This window comes from Colias eurytheme, chromosome 23 (assembly GCF_061535395.1).
Source record: "Colias eurytheme isolate Ceu_HAF_F1 chromosome 23, ilColEury1 Martin Lab GWU primary, whole genome shotgun sequence".
Classification (NCBI taxonomy): Eukaryota; Metazoa; Arthropoda; class Insecta; order Lepidoptera; family Pieridae; genus Colias; species Colias eurytheme.
Window position 1 is genome coordinate 953,218 of NC_143002.1, and position 21,457 is coordinate 974,674.

Consider the following 21,457-nt stretch of genomic DNA (forward strand, 5'->3'; position numbering starts at 1 on the left):
TCGGATATGTGTAAAAGAGCACTGTTCACTTCGTCAACATTTGGGTCATGCCTATCCACATTAAATATTAATGAGGTATCATCTGCAAACAGAACTATTTCACACCTATCCTGTAAATAATAAGGTAGATCATTGATATATACCAAGAACAAGAAGGGTCCTAAAATAGATCCCTGTGGAACACCAATGTTAATTGACGCACCGCTAGAACGTTCTCCATTAACAACTACAGTTTGTATCCTATCATGCAGGTATGAGGCTATGAGGTTCTGAGCTTGTCCTTTAATCCCATAGTGATTAAGTTTACGCAATAAGGTACAATGTTCAACGCAGTCAAATGCCTTGGAGAGGTCACAAAATATCCCCAAAGCATTTTTTGAGTTTTCCCATGCCTTATATATATGTGTTAGTAGTGCAACTCCAGCATCTGTGGTTGAGCGCCCCTTTGTGAAACCAAACTGTTTGGTGTGCAGCAAATTATTAGATGCAAAGTGACTAGTCAATTGGTTTAATATTAACTTTTCGAATACCTTACTTAATGTTGGTAAAATCGAGATAGGTCTATAGTTGTTACAGTCTTCTTGATCGCCTTTCTTAAATAGAGGTATAACTTTACTAAGCTTTAATAAATTAGGAAATGTACCATAGTCACAACACTTATTAAATATAAAAGCTAAATTGTTCGCAATATTTTCTATTATATTATTAACTAAATTTACGGACATTCCCCAAAGATCACAAGTATTTTTTAAATTTAGTGTCTTAAAGGCTGTAACAATATCATTAGCAGTTACGTGTCGCAATTCAAATAATGTGCTGCACCCCGCAACATGGTCCCTCAAAAAGGTCTCTGCAAGTGCTGAAGACGAATTTAAATTATTAGTAATGCTAGCAGGGACACTACTAAAGAAATCTTCAAATGCAAGCGCAACATCAGCATTTTTGTCAATAACCATGCCATTATTAACAAGTTTTATGGTATTACTTGATTTGCTTTTACCCATTTCACCATTAATAATAGACCAAACTGTTTTAACTTTATTATCGGAGTCGCGTATTTTATCTCTGATATACAAACGCTTCGCAGTAAAACAAACAATTTTAAAAGTTTTTGAGTAATTTCTAACATAACTAAGAAAAGATGGGTCTTTATTATATTGCTTCATACCATATAACTCATAAAGAACGATCCTACACCTATGTATGCTAGGTGTCGCCCATTTACTAAATGGTAAATCCTTGGTAATATTTAAAGATTTAACTGTAAATATTTTTTCAAATTCATTATGCACTAAATTAAAAAGATTTTTAAACATTTCACAAGGATTATTATGACAGGATTGATCATTCAGTACGGGCCGGCTTTTATTAATATTATCTCTAAATTTATTAATGCCTTTTTTAGTTATAGGCCTAACATTAATTCTTTTAAATTCAGGTAAACAATCCCATTCAAAAACTACTTTCTGGCCACAGTGATCCGAAGTGAGTGTATTGAGAATATTTTTCTCTAAACAGTTGCAGTCGCAGTATATATTATCAATACAGGTTGCAGAAGTAGGTGTAATTCGTGTGGGTTCATTAAAAAGTTTATACAGATTAAATGACTGAAACAAATTAACAATTCGTGTTGCCGTTTGTGTTTGTAAAAGTATATCAATATTAAAATCACCACATACTATAACTTTTTTTTTACTCCTACTTAAACGCTTTAATATTTCTTCCATGACTGTCTCAAACATATTATAGTCACTGGAAGGGGGTCTATAAACGCAAACAATAATATAACGCTCCAGCTCCACACAGGACAGTTCAATGGTCCGTTCTACAGAAAGGCTAACAATGTCAGTTCGTTCCTTACATTTTAAACTATTGTGTACAAAAATAAGAGAACCTCCATGAATAGCGTTTGTTCTAAAGTATATACTTTTTAATTTATAATTATCAATATTTATTAACAACTGACATTGTTTAAGCCAATGTTCTGTTACACAAAATATTTTAATTCTATTATGATTTAAAAATAATTCTATTTCTAATAATTTGCTAGCCAAGCCTTGAATATTTTGATGCACAATAGAAAAAGACTGCTTAGCTGTTGTCTTATAAACTAGTTTAAATCTAGCTTAGGGCTAGATTGTCTGTCAACACTTAAACTAGGTTGATGTATAATATAATTACTACTACATAAAATTATAGTAGATCTGGGGTCTGATACTAAACATGTACCAGACTGGTTAATAATTTTATATGCTATTAACATAGCAAGTTCTCTCTTATATCTAAATGGCAGATACACTGTATTCTTTGTCAAACAAAAAGATTTAATACAAGAATTTATGTCAAAATATATAAATGCATCACTATGATGATTTGTTAAATTATATAATTTCAAGTTAATATTATAGATAAATTTATATTGATTTTGTGTCAAACCAGGCAAATATGGTAATGTACACAACATAAATTTGCATTTTGTCTCACTACTAATTTTTAACATTTTTTGAAATCCTATATCTATGTCATGTTTTTTTAATTTAAAACTATCTCCATATAATATAATAACAATACTATTTTCATTAAAAGTAAAACTATCTAATGAATTCATGATATATGTAAATGAACTATTAACCGCACGCAAGATTGTCAGGATTATTCGTATATTCGGTATCTAGGTACGTAAACTATTTTTTATTACTTTTTATACCTAAGTGTCTTGTAGAATCTTTGCCGGGTAATCTCGTAATATTTCAGTTAGTGAATATTCGTATCGTGTGGCATGGTTGTGTCGTTATGTCATTACAAAAACAACTAGCTTGCAAGTCAGTGGCTGTTAACTTTAAGTGGGTAAGGTCACGAATAATCTTACATCCACTACGGCATACGATTAAAAACGTTGATAACATAAAAAGCGCTTATTCTCCGCCTTTGAGAATGGAGTCGACGAATTTCTCGAGTATAATTTATACTGTACAAGGATTTTTGTATGAGAGACGGTGAGCGTGGAGGGCTTTCGTTCACGGCACGCGACCTCTCGAGGGTTGTTTTCGGGTTCGGGGCGAATTCACAGGATTTGCGACATGCTTTCTAGAAGCTTTCATATTTGTGTTTGTTACTGTTTGTCGGTAATGCAGCGTGTAGGGTAATGTGTGCCGGTTGGTTGTGTGTGGATTGAAAGTTTATATGTTTTAAGATGATAAGAATATAATATGCCTTATTCTTCGTAACTAATTTTTCTAGACGATGGCAATATGTAATTGTTATAGTTGTGAATGCGCCGAATTACACAATTTGTTGCAATGTATGTATATGAAATATCTGAAGAGATAATATTACATCTACTTTTGTGAAAAAACGTGTTTTAGAAATTTTCATGCAGGTAATCTTCGATGATAACATGATTTTAGATAAACATTTCACTTGAAAAAAGTCTAGTCCATAGTCCGCTAATAAACCTACTTTACGCCTTCACTTTCCGTCGAAATATCATTCGTAGTAACAAACTATAAGAAACGCATTAGCCGCAAACTGAATGAACCATTGAACTGCATACAAACGCTTACGTATAAGTAGAGAAAATTTCGCTCTGTCACGGGCCATCTAAAAATATTGCACTTGGCACGATGCGCCGCGGCGAACTATTTGAAATGTAGCCAAGGATTTGAATTTTTTTATTTCTCCTTTCTCTAGAACCACGTTATCGGCGTGTGATTGTGTTGTTTGTGTACGATGATAAGCGACGGTTTAGTGTGACGACTCGAATGGATCAAGGGGGCTTGATCGTGCTACATCTTTGGCTGTGTGCGTTTAATTGACGTGTGTGTATGTAGGTACATTTATTTCGTTTGTTTGTTGAACAGGATTGTTGTTTAAATTATAACGTGTTATGACAGGCGCGCGGGTGTGTTTGATCTGCCGTCAATTAATATTATTATTGATTTATTTGATTGTACGTTTTGTACGCAAAAACCGAACAGAATTGGTTTAAATTGGACGAATAATTGAGGAAAGAAAGCTGTTCCGATTCACGTTTACAACTTTCACACAATAAAGTGAACTATTCAATGAAATGCCTTTTAATTAATAATATAAAAGCCACAACTATCGTAAAATTAAGAGTCACGTTGCGTAAGTTCTATTTAAAGACATGCTTAGCGTTCAAGGCGAAAACGGGTCCATTAGAGAGAAATTAAGGGCGCTTGTGCACTACAAGGAATTTTACTGTCCGGCATTCCGATTTTTTACGGTCCGGTGTGGCATGAAAAAACCGATGAATTGCTTGTGCACCTGTCCGTCTTTACTCGGATCAGTGCGGTACAGTTCAAGGAAGTTTGGCGGTATAATGCTATCATAAATGATTGTTTTTGCATTTTACAAGAAACGAGTAAAAAATAATATAGAAGGTGAAATATTATATTATGTACTTCGTTATAATAAAAAGTAAAGTTCCGTAAGAGATTTAAAATGCGTGTTTCACTTATTTATTTTAATCGGTGACGAAGAGCTAAAGCTATTCCCACTTGAACTTTAACTTACCAACACTTACTTAGATAATAATTATAGGTGAATGCTTGGTCAATGTATATAAAATAACAATACCGACTTCACAAATCTCATTGCCAACTAAAAGAAAGTAAAACAAGAGCTTGCTTTCAATTGGCATATGCAGTAAAAACAGTAAAATCCAAGCAAGTGGGCATTCGAAAACAATTATACCTACAGCGACTCGTAGACACAAAAAACCATCCGGAATAGGGAAAAGTAAAATGTCGGACAGTAAAATTACGTATAGTGCACAAGCTAGTATATAGATTAATGGCGTGCCATACCGGACCGTAAAAAATCGGAATGCCGGACCGTAAAATTCCTTGTAGTGGACAAACGCCCTAAGTGTAGCGTCCGCCATCTTCCCATTGTGACGTGATTCGAGGGTTGTCGACTGTTTGAAATTCATGCGGTTTTTTTTTTCTAAAAAATACGTATCAATTTTTTTGGGTGCTCATTGTTTATATTTTTATTATTTAATATTTTGTTGAAGCAAAATTTGAAAACATAAAATTACAGTTCTTGCGAACACTTGTTAATCTTATAAAACGAATCTTAACATGGAATTGTCATGACTTATAATAATTTACCTTACTTACTTACCAAGGAAAACTTATAATATTTCAAAGAAATTCATAGAAATATTATGTGCATACAAATTCATAGAAACGCAGTCTTGTGTTTCTGCAACGTATTGTTTATTGTTAGATCGAGTAAACACTTTTTTCCCCACGCGGACAGCCCTAAGCGACGAGGCGATACGGGTCATTCGACCTCGCCGAAGGCCGGATCGGCCTTATTGATTTTTTATGCGCATTGTTCCATTCCTCTTCTAGTGTCGACCGGTGGTTAGATGTAGGTATACTGTATTGTAATTTGTATATGTAGATTGTAGGTATCGAGTTACGTCTGTGTTGTACTGTCTCACTGCCCGATATATTGTGGCTTTTACGTTTGTATGTAGATGTGGAAATGTCGAGAAATAGATTAATTTGTTGCGTATTGGTAACGGATAGTGTCTCTTTTTAGTTGTGAATAAGACGATTTAGTAAAAAAATACTTGGAATTTACTTATAAAGTAAAGTCAATCTTATTGAACGAAATATTCAGGTTCTTAATCACCTGTCTCTTTTTTGTATGGGTCGGTTAAAACATGCACGCTTTCATGTTGATAGCCGAACACGTATTTACAGAGACGCATGCAGCCACGAGATGGAATCGTTTAATAATTCCCTTTGATCTGGCATTAACTGATGCTGTTCTCTATACACATAACAATATACACCTTACTCCCATAACAATAAAGGCAATATTTGCAGTTAATGTATGAAGAATAACCGGTTTATCACGGCCGTTGATTTTCGTCTCTTTTGTGCGTGATCGAAGCGCTATTAGCCGGCGTGAAAGATATTCGAGCCGTGTCTAACGATCCCAATGAAAGTTACTGATTGACGGACGGACTTTTCTATTTCTTGTCTGTTGGAATGGAAAATTGAAAGAATAACGTGTTGGAAATGTCAATGTTTTTAAAATTTAATTGTAATGTTTTGTTTTTAAATTAAACTGAGACATGCACGTGTGTTGTTATGATTAAAATAATAATTATAATATGTTACTAGCTGTGCCTCATCAGCTCATGTGTTATTCTTAATGTGCCTATGACCTATATTATTCTAAAGCTGCAACCAAATGCGTCCAGTAGTTTACGTGTAACGTTCGTTACAATCTTTCGCGTTTATTACATTGGCATTGGTAGGATTCATTAGTCTCTATGAACTTACTGTACTTTTGTAAACTATCATTCAAGGTACCTCGATATCACGTTAAACTTTATACACTACTAGCTTTCCGCCTGCGGCTTCGCCCGCGTTTTCAAAAAAAAACCCGCATAGTTCCCGTTCCCGTGGGATTTCCGGGATAAAACCTAGCCTATGTCACTCAGAAATGATGTAGCTTTCCAACAGTGAAAGAATTTTTCAAATCTGCCAAGTAGTTTCGGAGCCTATTCAATTCATACAAACAAACAAACAAACAAAAAATCAAACCTTTCCTCTTTATAATATTTGTATAGACAAATAGCAAGTTGTGATATTTCGATCACGGATGACACTCTGTAAATAGCGTTCGCTCATTACGCGCAGCACAAGTTGATATTAAGTGCATAACTACATCGTGGATGAGCGAAATTCGCTAACAACTTGTTGTGTAGTTTTAGAATAAGAAACTTGTGTATAATACCGTCGCTTACGACACTTTATAATTGACGTAATCGTTTTGTGTTTGTTGCAGATTGTGTACGGAGCGATCGCGGACTATAACTGTAAGTATGGATGTTTTTTTGTTGACTTGTATGTGTTGAAACTTTAAATATTGAGTAGGGGGTAAAAGGGGGATCGTGTACCATAAATAGATGTGTTTGTTTTCATTTATAGGATAATTATATTTATAAATAGACGATAGACTCGTGTGCCCTGTTTTATAGGAATAACAGATACATTTCTATAAGAAGTAGTTAATATTGTTGCTCCTTATACTATGTATTATATACAGGCAAAACTACTTATCTTATTATACATACTTCTGAGTTTAATATATCTAACTAAAATTACTATCGTTTAATTATAATATTATCAAGACCTAACCCTGTTAAAGCAATGTAGCTCATTAAGCACACAGACTACATTAGAGATGTCTAAATCGCATTACGCTAAGATCAAACGCAATTTGTTCGTGAATGTCTTGATTTTGAGATAATTAGTTTCATCACGACGCGAATTAATTCAAGGTTGAGATTGTATGAAAGGATTCACGAGAGAATGGAACTGTATCGTTTATATTATTAAGTTAACTGTGCACCGCAGTTTTACCCGCAATGCTCCGCTCCTGTTAGTCTTAGCATGATGCTATACTATAGCCTTTCTCGATAATTGGGACATATATCACCGCCAGAATTTAAAAAATCAGACCAGTAGTTCCTGAGATAAGCGCGTTCAAACAAACATTTTAGATTTATAATATTTCAAAGAAAATAAAGCGCTCTTTCAATTTGATTCACACAAATGTCGTATTTTTGCGTATCAAATAATCATAAATAAACTTATCCGACACATTTCACGCGAGGTAAATTTGCGAGATTTGTTTTGCGCGACGCACGTAAAAATATTCTAACAACACAACACGGGCAACGACAAAAATATTCGCGTCGACTAATTTTAGATCGTCTGCAAGCGGTTTTGTTATTTTGGCTCAGGAATCCGACATACATCGCAACGTGTGTGTTTCTACCTACCTACCTACCTGTTTATAATTTATACACGTATTTTGTTTGGCTTGAGCCACGCAGTGTTGTGTAGAAATGATTTTGGTAAAATTCTTGAAGATGCACTATTTGTTTTCGGCTGTCTCTCTGTGTTGTTGGTTAATTGTTAGTTTAGTTTGGTTTAAATCTATGCCTGTTTTACTTGCAAGGTTTTAATATATTTAAATAAGTATTACTACTTATACTTATTATTAAGTAAGTTATTCCTTCCCGTTGGAAGGAATAAAGCGCGTCACACACGGTGAAGATACTATAATATTTTATCTTAAGATACTGTTATATTTTATATCACAGTATCTTAACGCATCCGGTATCAGCGTTCGGACCATCATTTTTCTTTTTGTCATTGCGTACTTAAGACCCCTGTAGAACCGCCATCCTGTTACAAATGACGCGAAATTTTGTGGGTCATTTGTAACAGGATGGCGGTTCTACAGGAGTCTTAGTACGCAATGACAAAGAGAAAAATGATGGTCCGAACGCTGATACCGGATGCGTTAAGATACTGTGATATAAAATATAACAGTAACTTAAGATAAAATATTATAGTATCTTCATCGTGTGTGACGCGCTTAACTTGCATATCCACTCAAATTTTCTCTCTTTATGTGAGCTTTAATAAACATGATGATAATTGCAAGTGATTACGTAGGTAGGTTGGCATTTATTATTTTAGCTACAGTTGTATGATGAGAGAATGAACTGAATAAAAGAGGATTAGCTTGATGCGAGCATCAACGTAAACGTTTTTCGGTTTCAAAAAATCTTAATGAAACTACTATTTTAATAAATTTTACAAGCAAACGTAATCATTAAATATTATTATTTATTATAATACGCACGTTACATGTTGTATATTCTTGGAGGTCCTATTTATTACTTATTTAATAAATTTTACAAGCACACGCAATCATTACTTAAATATTTTAATAATAAGCATGTGTCATAAATTATTTCATTTCATTTCATTTCATGTATACGCAATTTCCTTTGAGGTCTTTCTAATTGATTCTAATAGATACGGGACAGATGCATGTCACATCTGTTTCATTAATTTTTCCATACATGAACAATATTATATTTATGACACACAGCTTTTTAAATCATCCATACCACAACTTTACTAGTAACCATGTTTCTCCATAGTTACACAAATGCAGTAATTTATAACTATTGCTAGTAGGAGTATGTCTGCCCATTACAACGCTAGTATTAGATAAGGCGTAGGGCATGCACCCGGGTTTACCCGGTTCCGAAAAACCCGGGTAAACCCGGGTTTTTTGATGATCTTGAGAACCGGGTCTGAATAGTATGAAACCCGGTTCTCCCGGTTCCGACCAAAATATTAAAATCTAAAGTATTATTTATATTTTGCTGCATTATTTTAGCAAATTTATTCTATCTGGCAACGTCAGACTCACGTGCATCGCGAATTTTCGTGCCACGCCTCAAGCGTGGCTCTGATTGGTTGTCTAACCTTAGATGCTATAAGTTTCCTACGGGTGTATTACCAAAAAAAATTAGGCTTCGAAAATGACAAAAATTAGGCTACTGAAATATTTTTATTACATTTTTCGTGAATTTGAAAAGCTGATGATTTTACTGTTTCATATAATGATCCAGTCATGTTTTTGTTTTTGGTATCAAACTGAAATTTATATCGATATCAAGGGACCGAAGACTTGAGTCTTCGGTCCCTTGATGCTGTGAAAAAGTCAAACTCACAAGCCAACGCATCAAAAGATACAGCCGTAAATGATGTAAATTTTCGCAAATTTCGACATTCGCATGGGACTCAAAACCTACAGGGTACTTCTCATGAACACAGAGCCTTTAAATTTGGTAAAAGTAACGTCTTATAACACAGATAAAGGAAAAATTCCTAGAAACATAAATTTTAAAGTTACAACATTATAAAAATTAGGTTTGTTCGGAGCCCTCGGAGCGCGAGTCCGACTCACACTTGGCCAGTTTTTTGCTTTACAGTTTGCAGTTAAGGGGCTGACAAGACCAAATTTAACAGTGATTGCGCTCTCGTTTACTCCCATACAATTGGACAGTGTGCGCAAACGAGAGCGCAATATCACTGTTACTGGGCGGGCCCAAATCGTAGAAGAAAATATGTGATTTAAGGAAAAGTGTGGGTCATATGCGAAATATGACTCGTTAGAGGTTCAGGTATGAATATGTTGACTTCGTGTTTTAAATTGCAGACCCGTACGTCAAAAAAATAAACACATAGAATCGTTTAATGATGATTTTAAGACCAATCTTTGCAATAATTTTTTAATCGAGCCGATTTCGTCCAATTATGTATCGAGTCCGTCCACGGTCTTCGAAATATGATGAATACTCACATATATTTTTTTTTGATGGGCTAGAATAAATATCTTTTCTTAAAAAACTGCTCAAATAACTTCAATTTGGTCTTGTCAGCCCCTTAATGCATAAGGTTTAAGTTAATATGTGATATTATGATAACAAGGTACTTTTATAAGACTGATAAATAAAGAGAAGTATTGAAATTTTGTTTCTTTATTAATTAAATAAAATAAGACACAAGCCCCGTAAAATAAAAGGCCCATCAGGTACTTTTACAGTTACTTTGGTTTAATTTCATATTTTTTTCCGAGGTATTATAGAAGAACCGGGTAACCCGGTTCTACCCGGTTCTGAGCTCGATTTGGAACCGGGTTTCAGAAACTTGGAACCGGACTCGGTTCTGCATGCCCTAATAAGGCGCCTCTAACATCTGTCTCCGTGCAAATGATATATAGCATAGTGTCTCCAATGTTATATTATGAACGAACCGCGCAACAAATCATCGCAAGCTACTAATTCCCAAGACGCGCTAGCAACTAAAATGTATGTGTGTGTACAATTAGGTGTATGTGTATGTACATGTTTCTACGTTACAATTCTTTTTATGTAAGTGTTAGTAATATTATAAAGCTGAAGAGTTTGTTCGTTGAATGCGTTAATCTCAAGGGACTACGGATTCGGGGCACAACTAGTGTGTGTGTATGTATGTATATAGGTGGATGTATTTATTGCACGCATGTAGTAAATTATATAAATAGTGAAATGTGAGTTCGCTTCGGACGTTTCTCAGTGAGCACATTAATTACGTTGACAGTGTGTGACATTTCTTTTTGTGTATTTGGCAGCAAATTTTCTCGTGATAATAGATGTCAGTTTGTTGAAATGTGAAAGAGGACAAGTTTGTGCCTTTGAGAGTGTAATAAATTCAGTATTTATTACGTTTTCAGGATAATATTTATAAGGTGGAAGTTAAAATAAAGGAAGAAAGAAAATTATTCCTTGTCGTTTTACACTGACTTATACTAACGTAAAACTTGATACGCAGTAATCAATTAGTATGGTGGATTGTATTCGTCGTAAGTACAACAGCCAAATTGCATTGCTACATCTATAAATATAATCAAACGTCATATATCAGTTATTTATACGCGCTTATGCAATACAGCGACACGTGTTGACATGGTAATTGCATGTACGACGGGGTGCGGGCGTATGTATGGCTGTTTAAGAGATTTATATTTTATATGTACGTATTTTTATTTATTTGAATACTGCGGAACGGTAGGTACGGCACCTTGCTTTGGTCCAGTTCATGGAAATGATGAGTATGGTATGAGCAATGTGGGTTGTAAAGGAAATAATAGTATGAAAGAAGTGTTAAAAGTTTAGTTGATGTGTATTTAGTATATATAATATGATATTCAGTGTAAAATAGGTACGGTTAATTTTAAGTAGATTTTTATTGGCTTTAATTAATTTCTGAGCATATAAAATCTAGTACATACTAAAGATTTGACTCACTCACTTCCTTTCTCTGAATCAAATAACATCAAACGCAATGAGATGTTTTTCTAAACTGTATTCCTTCAAATAAACAAACATATTTGTTCAAACGTATTTGCTGATCGTATCATCTCTCTTCAACCGTATGATAAATGTACTTAAACATAATAGACGGCACACGTGTAGTCTATTAAATGTTATATGTCTACATGATATCGTATGGAGTACGGTGACGCCCTCGCGGCTCGTGTTACCAACTGTACATATGTACGTACTTATTTGTATATGTACCTATATGTAAATAAGCCAAGTATATGTATATGTGGATATGGAATATGGCGATTAATCAATTAAAACATTTGGGTGCGTTTTTCTGTAAAGGTCAGTGTCGATTTCATTAGTGTTATTGGTGGCGGTTTTCGATGTTAATTGTTATTGTTGTTTATTTGTTTATTGCTGATTTTCGTTGAGATATGAATGAATGTTTGTGAATACGTTACCTCGAAACCAAAACTTTTTTATAATCCTTGGTAAATTCTTTCATAATATCAATTTTCGTTCAGCTCTTTTACGTTTATTGCCACTCAAACGGCACAATAACTCCCAATAACGTTTCAATAGCCCCAACCCCGTACCTATACCTACAATACACTATCGGGAGAGCTTTGATTCCGACGAAATCAAATCTGGCATCGGCTCTTTTAACGTAACACAATTTGCCGTCAGCTCCTATATAGATGTGGGTAGGTATTTTTATGTGGGAGACACGTTTAACAGGAAAATGCTGGAGGCAACGCCGTCGGCTCTCACTACACAACCGCACGAGTATACAGTCGCCACACGATTATTCACCTTAAACACTAGCTATAAAAGCCATTTTCCTTCAAAGTGGCCGAGCAAGAAACGTCGAGGCGTGCTCACGGACTCGGAAAGTAAAATGCGAGTGCCGCAAATGATTTCTTCTTATATTTCCACCGGACTAGATATATTTAAAGCCCATTGGAAATGTACACTGCGAGATTGGATTTATTGTGTGCGAGTACGAGTTTTCACTTGTGTACTCAATGCAGAACAAGTTATAGAAATAAAGTAAGCGTATTTATTTGATATGATTGTAGTTTTAAAAAGCTTATTAGAGATAGAGACCATGAATAATGTTGAAATTGGATGTTAGCAAAACAACTAACCGTTTGAAATCTCTATTACTAATCTGAAGCATGTTTTAACTAAATTTGGTTTGACATGACAATTTGTTGTTCCTTTTAGTTAAACTAAAATAGGAAGTATCCGCTCGGCTCGCTTAGCAGTTAGCGTTATTCTTCTACGAATCTATCGTTTGTTGCCAAGCACGGCGGGCATTCATCACGTTATGTACCGTTACGAAACATGCGACTAAAACAACTATAGAATGTACACTCCGTATGTGTGAATTTTAATCCTTTAACAAGGTTCACCGCAAACTAACTCTTATTGTTTTCGTGCAACAGTCGAGAATCGCATCATCGCTTTTATCAGTTTGAATGGCGAGTTGTGAATATCGCAAATGACTGCGAGCGAGCGAGATGCGTCGGTTATTTATTTTGCACAAAACTATTCGTGTCGCGCCCGCTGCGGTTCCGCGAAATTCTAAAGGGATGAATATCTTGAATGCGCGTTTTAGACGTTGTTTAATAAAGAATTTAATTCATTTATCCCGGCCGGCCTTTTCACGGGGGAAATGTTTCACTCTAAATGCGGGTAAACTGAAAAATGTTTCCGTAATACGTCTACGAATGTTTGCGCGCGTTCATTGGTTGATGTTGAAAGTTATGGCGGCGACTTATTACCCTTATTTCGGGTTTATATAAAACGTAAGATAAAAATATTTCATCGAGTATATACTTACTGGTTTTAGACGTGTTTTTTGGGACATAATATTTGGAAATGTGACGAGGGTAAAATACTAAAATCCTTTAAAATTTGTTCGGATATTTTTTGTGGCTTTATAAATATGAAAGGTTCTATACGTAGCGTATTATTTTCTTATATTTTGCAAACCTCTGTACGTATATTATAAATATTTGTATAGATACATTTAAATAGGCGATCCGCTGTATGTTTGTTAGCATAATAAAGATTCTGTTGATATTTTCCTGTTTGCAACACGACATTTTCCGAGTCGCGGCTGACGACAAGTCGTGGAAAAACAAAACTAGGCTCATTCAATAGATACATAGGAAAATGGCGAATAGTTTCCCAGCGGTTTGGCTGAATACATTTTTGTTTCTTTATGGTAATTAAAAAGGGAAATACGGGAAGTCGTAGGAGACGGTCATTTTGTGGTTGAGTTTATACGTTTTGGCCAACTGAATGAAGCTAAAATATATATTTAAAAAGATATTCGGTTATTTTGACGATTGGATTGAATTTTTCATGTATTTGTGTTTAGGTACTTGGTTAAATAAATGAATTGAAGTTAAAATTTATTTCAACGAATTTTAGCATACTACTAGGTACCTCATTTAAATTCAATTAAAAATGTAATCTTGATTCTCTTTAGTTTTTTTTTTTTTTGCGTATTTTGAACGTAACTTTTATAAAGAGGACAGCAAAACAAACTTTAAAAAAATAGGTAACAGTTTTCATTACACGCTTCAGTTCCGATGTGGATTGAGACGCATTTTTCCTTATTAAAAAAAAATAAGACCAACATTAAATACTTAAATAGCCTGTTATTAATGAGCAAGTTAGTAATTAATTAATACAGTCATTCACAACACAACATAACATGTTTTATATATATGTATAGGTGTGGTTGTTTTCCGATTCATAGTATCTCATTAACGGTGGCGTGTTTTTCTTGCCCGTTGCGATATATGTATTACCTGTGTGATATGCCATTCATTAACCTCGTGTGGAGTGTTTCTGTGAATTTTGCGTCTATCCATGTATATTTATGAGTGGGTAATAAAAGTTTTTAAATCGAATCGCAGTCTCTGGGGAAAAGATTCAAGCTTAGTGTTTAGTTTTTGTTTGTTTTGTGTGTAAATATGGGAAAAATATATTTTTAAAATGATATCTATAATAAGAGGAGCTTTCACTTAATTAATAGTTCGGTATTACCTAAAAAAAGTTGTTGAGTGAGACGATTAAATTTACATTGGTTGTCTCGTTATGCTAATAAGATGTAGTGTATGACACATTCGAAGAATATGACGAATTTTGAATGGGTATGAATTTATAAGAAGATTTTTTTATTAAACATGAAACTCCAAAAGGGCTAATAGACCGGACTCTCAGTGGAGTTTCGTTTGCAAAAATCGCGGACCTAAATCTGACTTCTGATATATATTGTATAGATCCCAGACATCCTATAGACAGATGTTGCCAACCAGTTTTGTGGTCCCCCTGCCCGCACCCCGGTAATTAAATATGGCATACAAAGAAAAAAATAAAAATTTCCAAACCATGCCGTGTGGGGTATCAAATGAAAGAACTTATTGAGTAAATCACGAATATATAGCATACTATATACATTTCTTACACTTTCTCTAAGATTTTTTAGAAAATTTACGAAAATGGTCCATTTTTGAGTTAACTTTAAACCACTATAGATTGAAAACTCATGAATATATTTTTTAAATTATTATTTTAAATAATTAACAATAGTCCATTGTTTATGATTCAATATTTCGTACAGTGAAATAGTTGCATGGGGGAGTGGGGGGAGCATTCAAAGATGGCGAGTATATTTTCAAGTTCATATAGTATATAGTTATTTTCATCAAATCCACCACATAGCTCACTTATATTATATTACGAACTATTGAATCATAAACAATGGACTATTGTTAAATATTTAAAATAATAATTTAAAAAATATATTCATGAGTTTTCAATCTATAGTGGTTAAAAATTAACTCCAAAATGGACCATTTTCGTAAATTTTCTAAAAAATCTTAGAGAAAGTGTAAGAAATGTACATAGTATGCTATATATTCGTGATCTACTCAATAAGTTCTTTCATTTGATACCCCACACAGCATGTTTTGGAAATTTTTATTTTTTTCTTTGTATGCCATATTTAATTACCGGGGTGCGGGCAGGGGGACCACAAAACTGGTTGGCAACATCTGTCTATAGGATGTCTGGGATCTATACAATATATATCAGAAGTCATATTTAGGTCCGCGATTTTTGCAAACGAACATCTCCTTGGAGCCTGCTCTATAAGTTCAACATAAATATGTACCTGCGTATGGATCGCACTTTATAATCTATTCAAAAGATAAGAGAAAATATATTTATACCTACTTAGAGGAATATTGACCTATAGTATAGGCGTCGACATCCCTGGGTAAAGTGGATAGTAGCAGTTAGTATTCATTGCCCTTGGCGCGTCCCAACTCGGGCTTTATTTGTACAAACGGCTCATCGCATATTTTAGTAATTGATGGCTCTCCGGGAGGAAGTATTACCTGTTTCTCGACATTTCACAGCCGTCCGTCCGTCCGTTGCTCATGGTTACCGTGGTGCAGCTTGCTTGTGTATTTTTGTACTTGCCATTCAGTAAAAAGTTTTTACTAGTTGTTGATGAGGGGTTTTTTGAACTGTGTAGTTTATTATTTGCGTTTATTGTATTGTAATACATATGTAGTTGTTACTAGTTGTAAACATTAGCAACAGTTTGTTGAACTCGTCTCTATTGTAATAGGTGAGAAAATTAATGCTCGAATGTGTCAAGAAACTTTTTTATGTACATAAGTGTTTGCTTAAATTGAAAGGTGGCTAAAAACACAACGTTATTTTTAAAATGTTCTTAGTATAAAGTAAAAAGATACGATATAATATGCAAACTTTATCAACGCAAAAGTTGCAGATTTTATGAAAATGCTTACGGCTTGTGATCTCTATCGTGGCCGATATTACAAAGAGTATGCTAACTCGGCTGATTTACAAACCAGTTCAGGGCAAGAGAGCAAATCAATAAATACTACACAGTTGTTAATGATTGAATACTTTACTTTCTGTAAAAAGATTACATAAAATAAAACATAGAAGTTAAGAGATAACGTTCGTACAAAAGGCGATCTTGATGACTTACAACAATAAATTTATTGTAATAGGTACCTATACATTTTCGTATTTTCTTTTTAACGTTCTGATTAACACTTGATTTTTATAAACCGTCTCAGCATTAATCATTATTAATAGACCTTGAGCGGCGATACTTTAGTCATGGATATAATACAGCTGAACAAACCCATTAAAGTTGTACAGGTCACGAACATGGCTGAAACTTAATTATTGCGATTTCTTTATGGTGTTAATTTTTATATTGAATTTAGCCTTTTGGCTTTTATGTCTTTTCGTTTTAATCACACCGAATTCAGAAGATACGTTATCAAAAGACATAACATAGGTACAACTTTCTGTTTTAATTGTAATAATTAACGCACTTGTTAATGTTATCAAATTTTCTTATCGTAGCCGGATTATAAATAATTGTTTTCACACAAGACAATGTAGGAACCTCATGATTTATGTCCATTTAAAATTGTGATAAAATGTACGAGAAATTTCGCAACATAATATTATACAATAATGATAGACATACAGTATAACGTGTACAAAAAAATATCATTCATGGACTTCTAGTCCAATACAATATGTATTCATTGCCATAGTTATAAAAGAAAAATACCAATTTTTATAGACACAATAAGGGGACAAACTGAATCCATACTAATATTATAAATGCGAAAGTAACTCTGTCTGTCTGTCTGTTACTCAATCACGCCTTAACTACCCAATTTGCATGAAATTTGGTATAGAGATATTTTGATACCCGAGAAAGGACATAGGATAGGTTTTATCCCGGAAATCCTACGGGAATGGGTTTTTCTTTGAAAACGCGGGCAAAGCCGCGGGCGGAAAGCTAGTATAATATAATATATTTACTGTTTAGAAAGTTGGTGGAAATAAAAATGCACATTAGAGTTCTTATGTAAAACAACCGCACTATTTACAAGTGTCTAACTAACAATAACAGCTTATAGCGTTGATTAGTATTAAAACTAGAATAGCAGCATCCCCGCTTAAATAAATCAGCTTATCACGCGCTACACTGCGGCTTCTGTACTCCACTAAACTTGGCATTGTGGGTGGCCAGATCGATACAAGTCGTGGACTAGTCCACTCGGCGACTGATGCATGCGTTCATCAAGTTTCAAGTATCATAGTAATGTAAACGAAAGTTTTTAGAATGTACGCATGTGTTTCAGGGAAGCTGATTGGAACTGTATGGAATTTGGTAAAGAGGTACATATAGTCTGGATTAGAATATAGGCAAATATTATCCAGGTATCACGCGATTGATGCCTCGGTCTCTAGCTTGTTTGAAATATTAAGTTTTGGTTGGGTTAAGATTAAGATATTATGTATTTAATATATACCTACGTAAGACATTGTTTGCTTAGTAATGTTTTGAACCATTGCCAAATAGAGATAGTGGGTCATGTGTTTGTCGTTAATTATTTAATATCTATTCACATTTTTTATCGAATAAACGGTATTATTATAAATGTATACCTACGTGTAATTCCGCAGTAATTGAATGAATGAGCGATAAGAACACGTGATGTTATATGTAACGTCGCCGTATCATATTATTATTATACATATTTATTTTATATAAATATTATAATGGAGTCTACGCCGCGCTATCTCTGCACATGTCATTGATATTATTACATAAAGAGATAAAAAGAAACCGTCTGATGATATATTAGATGGTGTAACTTATCAAAATTACTTTGCTCGAGCACTTTCCAAGAAAGAATAGTAGACGTGTGTGTTTATCGTGAAAAGTATTTGTAAGTACTTTGATAATTTTAGACGAATAATAGTTGGCAAGGTGAAACTTACAACGTTTTTAGTTAATATTCTTCTGTATCATGTTGTATAGAAATGTTTTGTACGTTTTTTGTGATGTATTATCTACGCGCTATTTTATTTATTTATTTATTCAAGCATCAGGACTCATTTTGTTAGTAACAATTGATAACTTAAAAATTATGTTAGTAAAAATAATACAATTTAATACAAATTATTATGACTACTAGGAATGCTATGCTTATATAATGTGTGTATCTGTAATTATAAGAAGCATATTCACACAAACAGTTAGCAGTCGTCTGATAAGTGTTAAATGGTGTCAATTGTGCAATATAATGCATTATTAAACCAATGGGCGGTAGATTCCTGCGTCCGTGCTCCGATTTACACTCGTTTGAGCTAAAAACACAGATGGCTATATTTGCGTTAATTGAATAGAAATGTTTAATTCAATAGAACGGTGCATTTAGTCATCGCTATATAAGTATGCACGTTGTCTGATGCTGGTTAGTTATCGTGTGTCAATATTTATTTAATAAGATGTTTCTATTTCTAATCGTTACTCAATCGTGCCCAATAAGTATTTGATCATGCTGTTCTTGTGTTCTATCGTCTTCTCTATTACCTATAATATTAAACTAACAAATGCCTTATGATAAACGTTATCAAAGACTAGCATCGGAAAGCGTGTCGGTAACGACATTTCCCTCACGGCATGAAACGTAATGGATTAGCGGTTCTGCGTAATTGCAGTTATATTCCTTGAACGAGTAGGGTAGATAGTAGATGAATGTAATCTATCGTCCGGTGCGGTGAGGCGACTTGAGACGTGTTCCGCTCATGCCGCCAACGGGAGGGAAGAGCAGGCAAACCACCTTTCCTGTTCTTGGCTTGCGCTTGGCCTGGAGATGGGCTGCCGCCGAGGGGGTCGCGGAAGAATTCTAACAAATACCCGCGGCCCCATCATTAAAGCGGCTCGACGGAACACAGTGGGGTTTTAGTCGGTAAGAATCCGACATAACCCAAGGCTCCTTCCCCGGGGGCCGTGGGTATCTTTGGAAGATTTCCCCACTATAAAAAAAAAAAAAAAAGGGTAGATAGTAGATACGCATAAGGGCATTGCATAAGGGGCTCTCTTTATACACTTCGATGATGTTGCGTGTGGTTATCTACAGACTCGTAAATTAGTCATGATAATAAATTACTATTCATCGAAGATGTTGATTGAGATATCGGAATAGTTTTTATATAATTGCTAGTTAAAAAAAAATATCATAAACTAGTAACATTTTATCATTCACTAAGTTTACCAATGTATTTCATTACTCAATTCTGAGTTCTAATAATTAAGTGATTAATCTTTAATAACTTATCGGGTTCGCGTACAATTGAATGCAAGGAAATAATGCTATATCGAGAGTCGAGACGCATCATAATTATTTATAAATTATGAAATAAAACCTACATATAAATAATGTTAATGGTTTTAATGGTATCGATTTAATTAGTTGTTAATTGATAGCCTGCTTCACCGTCAAGGTTCGCGTCAATTATTAAAATGCTAGCGGGGTGCAATAATTGTAAATAGACATTTATTTATAGTCAACATGGTTCGGTATTTGTTTAAATATTTGCTGATGCACCTGACTGAACTTTGGACTTCCTATTTTGTAATGTTTTTACGTTCGCGTTAGTGTAATATATTCTTCAAATTAGTTCAAGGGTAGGCGCTTTATAGAACTCAACGATAATATCAGAGGAATTTTATATATTATTGTTTTAGTAACAATACGTGTTTTAACATTGTTTGGGATTACTGTAATGCGTTTTAAACTTAAATCTTTACCAGCTATATTAATTCTATATAGATTTTGATATATTTTGATTAGACGAAGGTAATCTTGTGTCATTTTCGCCATATCGATTTAAATAAAATATTTGTGGGACGTTAGTACCACAGTAACGATTAATCTCAAAGTAATAGCCGCATACAATTTAACATTAGAAAATATTACATGTAAGTAGTGAATAGATGTAATCGGACAATTCCTTCGTAAATGTTGTTAATAGTTTATCTAGTAAAGACGTCTGCTATCGCGAGCGCCATCGCCGCGACCTCAGCTGACCCGATGCGCTCGGTTGCATGCTTTCACAGCACCTAGCTAGGTCTTTGTGTCTGGACCTGTATGCTGGTGAACAGGTTTTGCATATATTTGCATGTGGTATGATGTAGTAGTTAGGCGGTAAAGTGAGTTTGGGTGGTTTTTGGAGACTGAGATGGGACGTGTGCGTGTAGTGTTTGTTGGCTGTGCCTACAAGTCTGCTAGGAAACTTTAGTAACAAAGTTTTGTGGTTTATAGGAATTCGTCGTTTAATTTTAGAAATATTCATAGTTATTATTTTTCTACTTTAAAAATCTCATTCAAATTGCAATTCAATTTTTTTTTCGCCTTACCTTCACTTATTTCGGACAAAACTAGAAACTAGAAATTAAACTTTAATGACTTTAAACAAAATTTTGCAGAATACTTGCGTGTAATTGTAATGATATTATCTAAGATGTAAAAGCACAGCTTCTTCATATAAAGCAGGCAAGCACAGCTTGCAGTAGAGACGGCCGCCCGAGGCGCGAGCCGCGACCCGCGTTGACCTTTTGCCGATGCCACATGATCTTATCGCCGAGAGACGGCGATTGTTCCCTAATGTTCTAGTAACGATCCACGTGTGTATATTTTGATTTTTGACGTATGTTTTAGTTTCGCGTCGATTTTACGAGCGGAATAGTTTGTTTGAAACTCGCGTTTGGGGTTCTGAAGCTCGATAAAAAAACATAAGAGGCTAGCAGAATCTGGGTAGTCTTGTTTTTTGATCATTAATAGACCAATTAAAACG

The 21,457-nt window shown here is 34.4% G+C and overlaps 1 protein-coding gene across 2 annotated transcripts in view; it reads left to right on the top strand.

Annotated features, from left to right (window-relative positions):
• CtBP (C-terminal binding protein) overlaps positions 1-21,457 on the top strand; it is a 110,356-nt gene that overhangs the window by 41,318 nt on the left and 47,581 nt on the right. For both annotated transcript variants that reach the window (XM_090115449.1, XM_090115450.1), the window contains exon 2: positions 6,835-6,865. The gene's annotated coding sequence lies outside the window, so the exon portion shown is untranslated. The remainder of the gene's footprint in view (positions 1-6,834; positions 6,866-21,457) is intronic.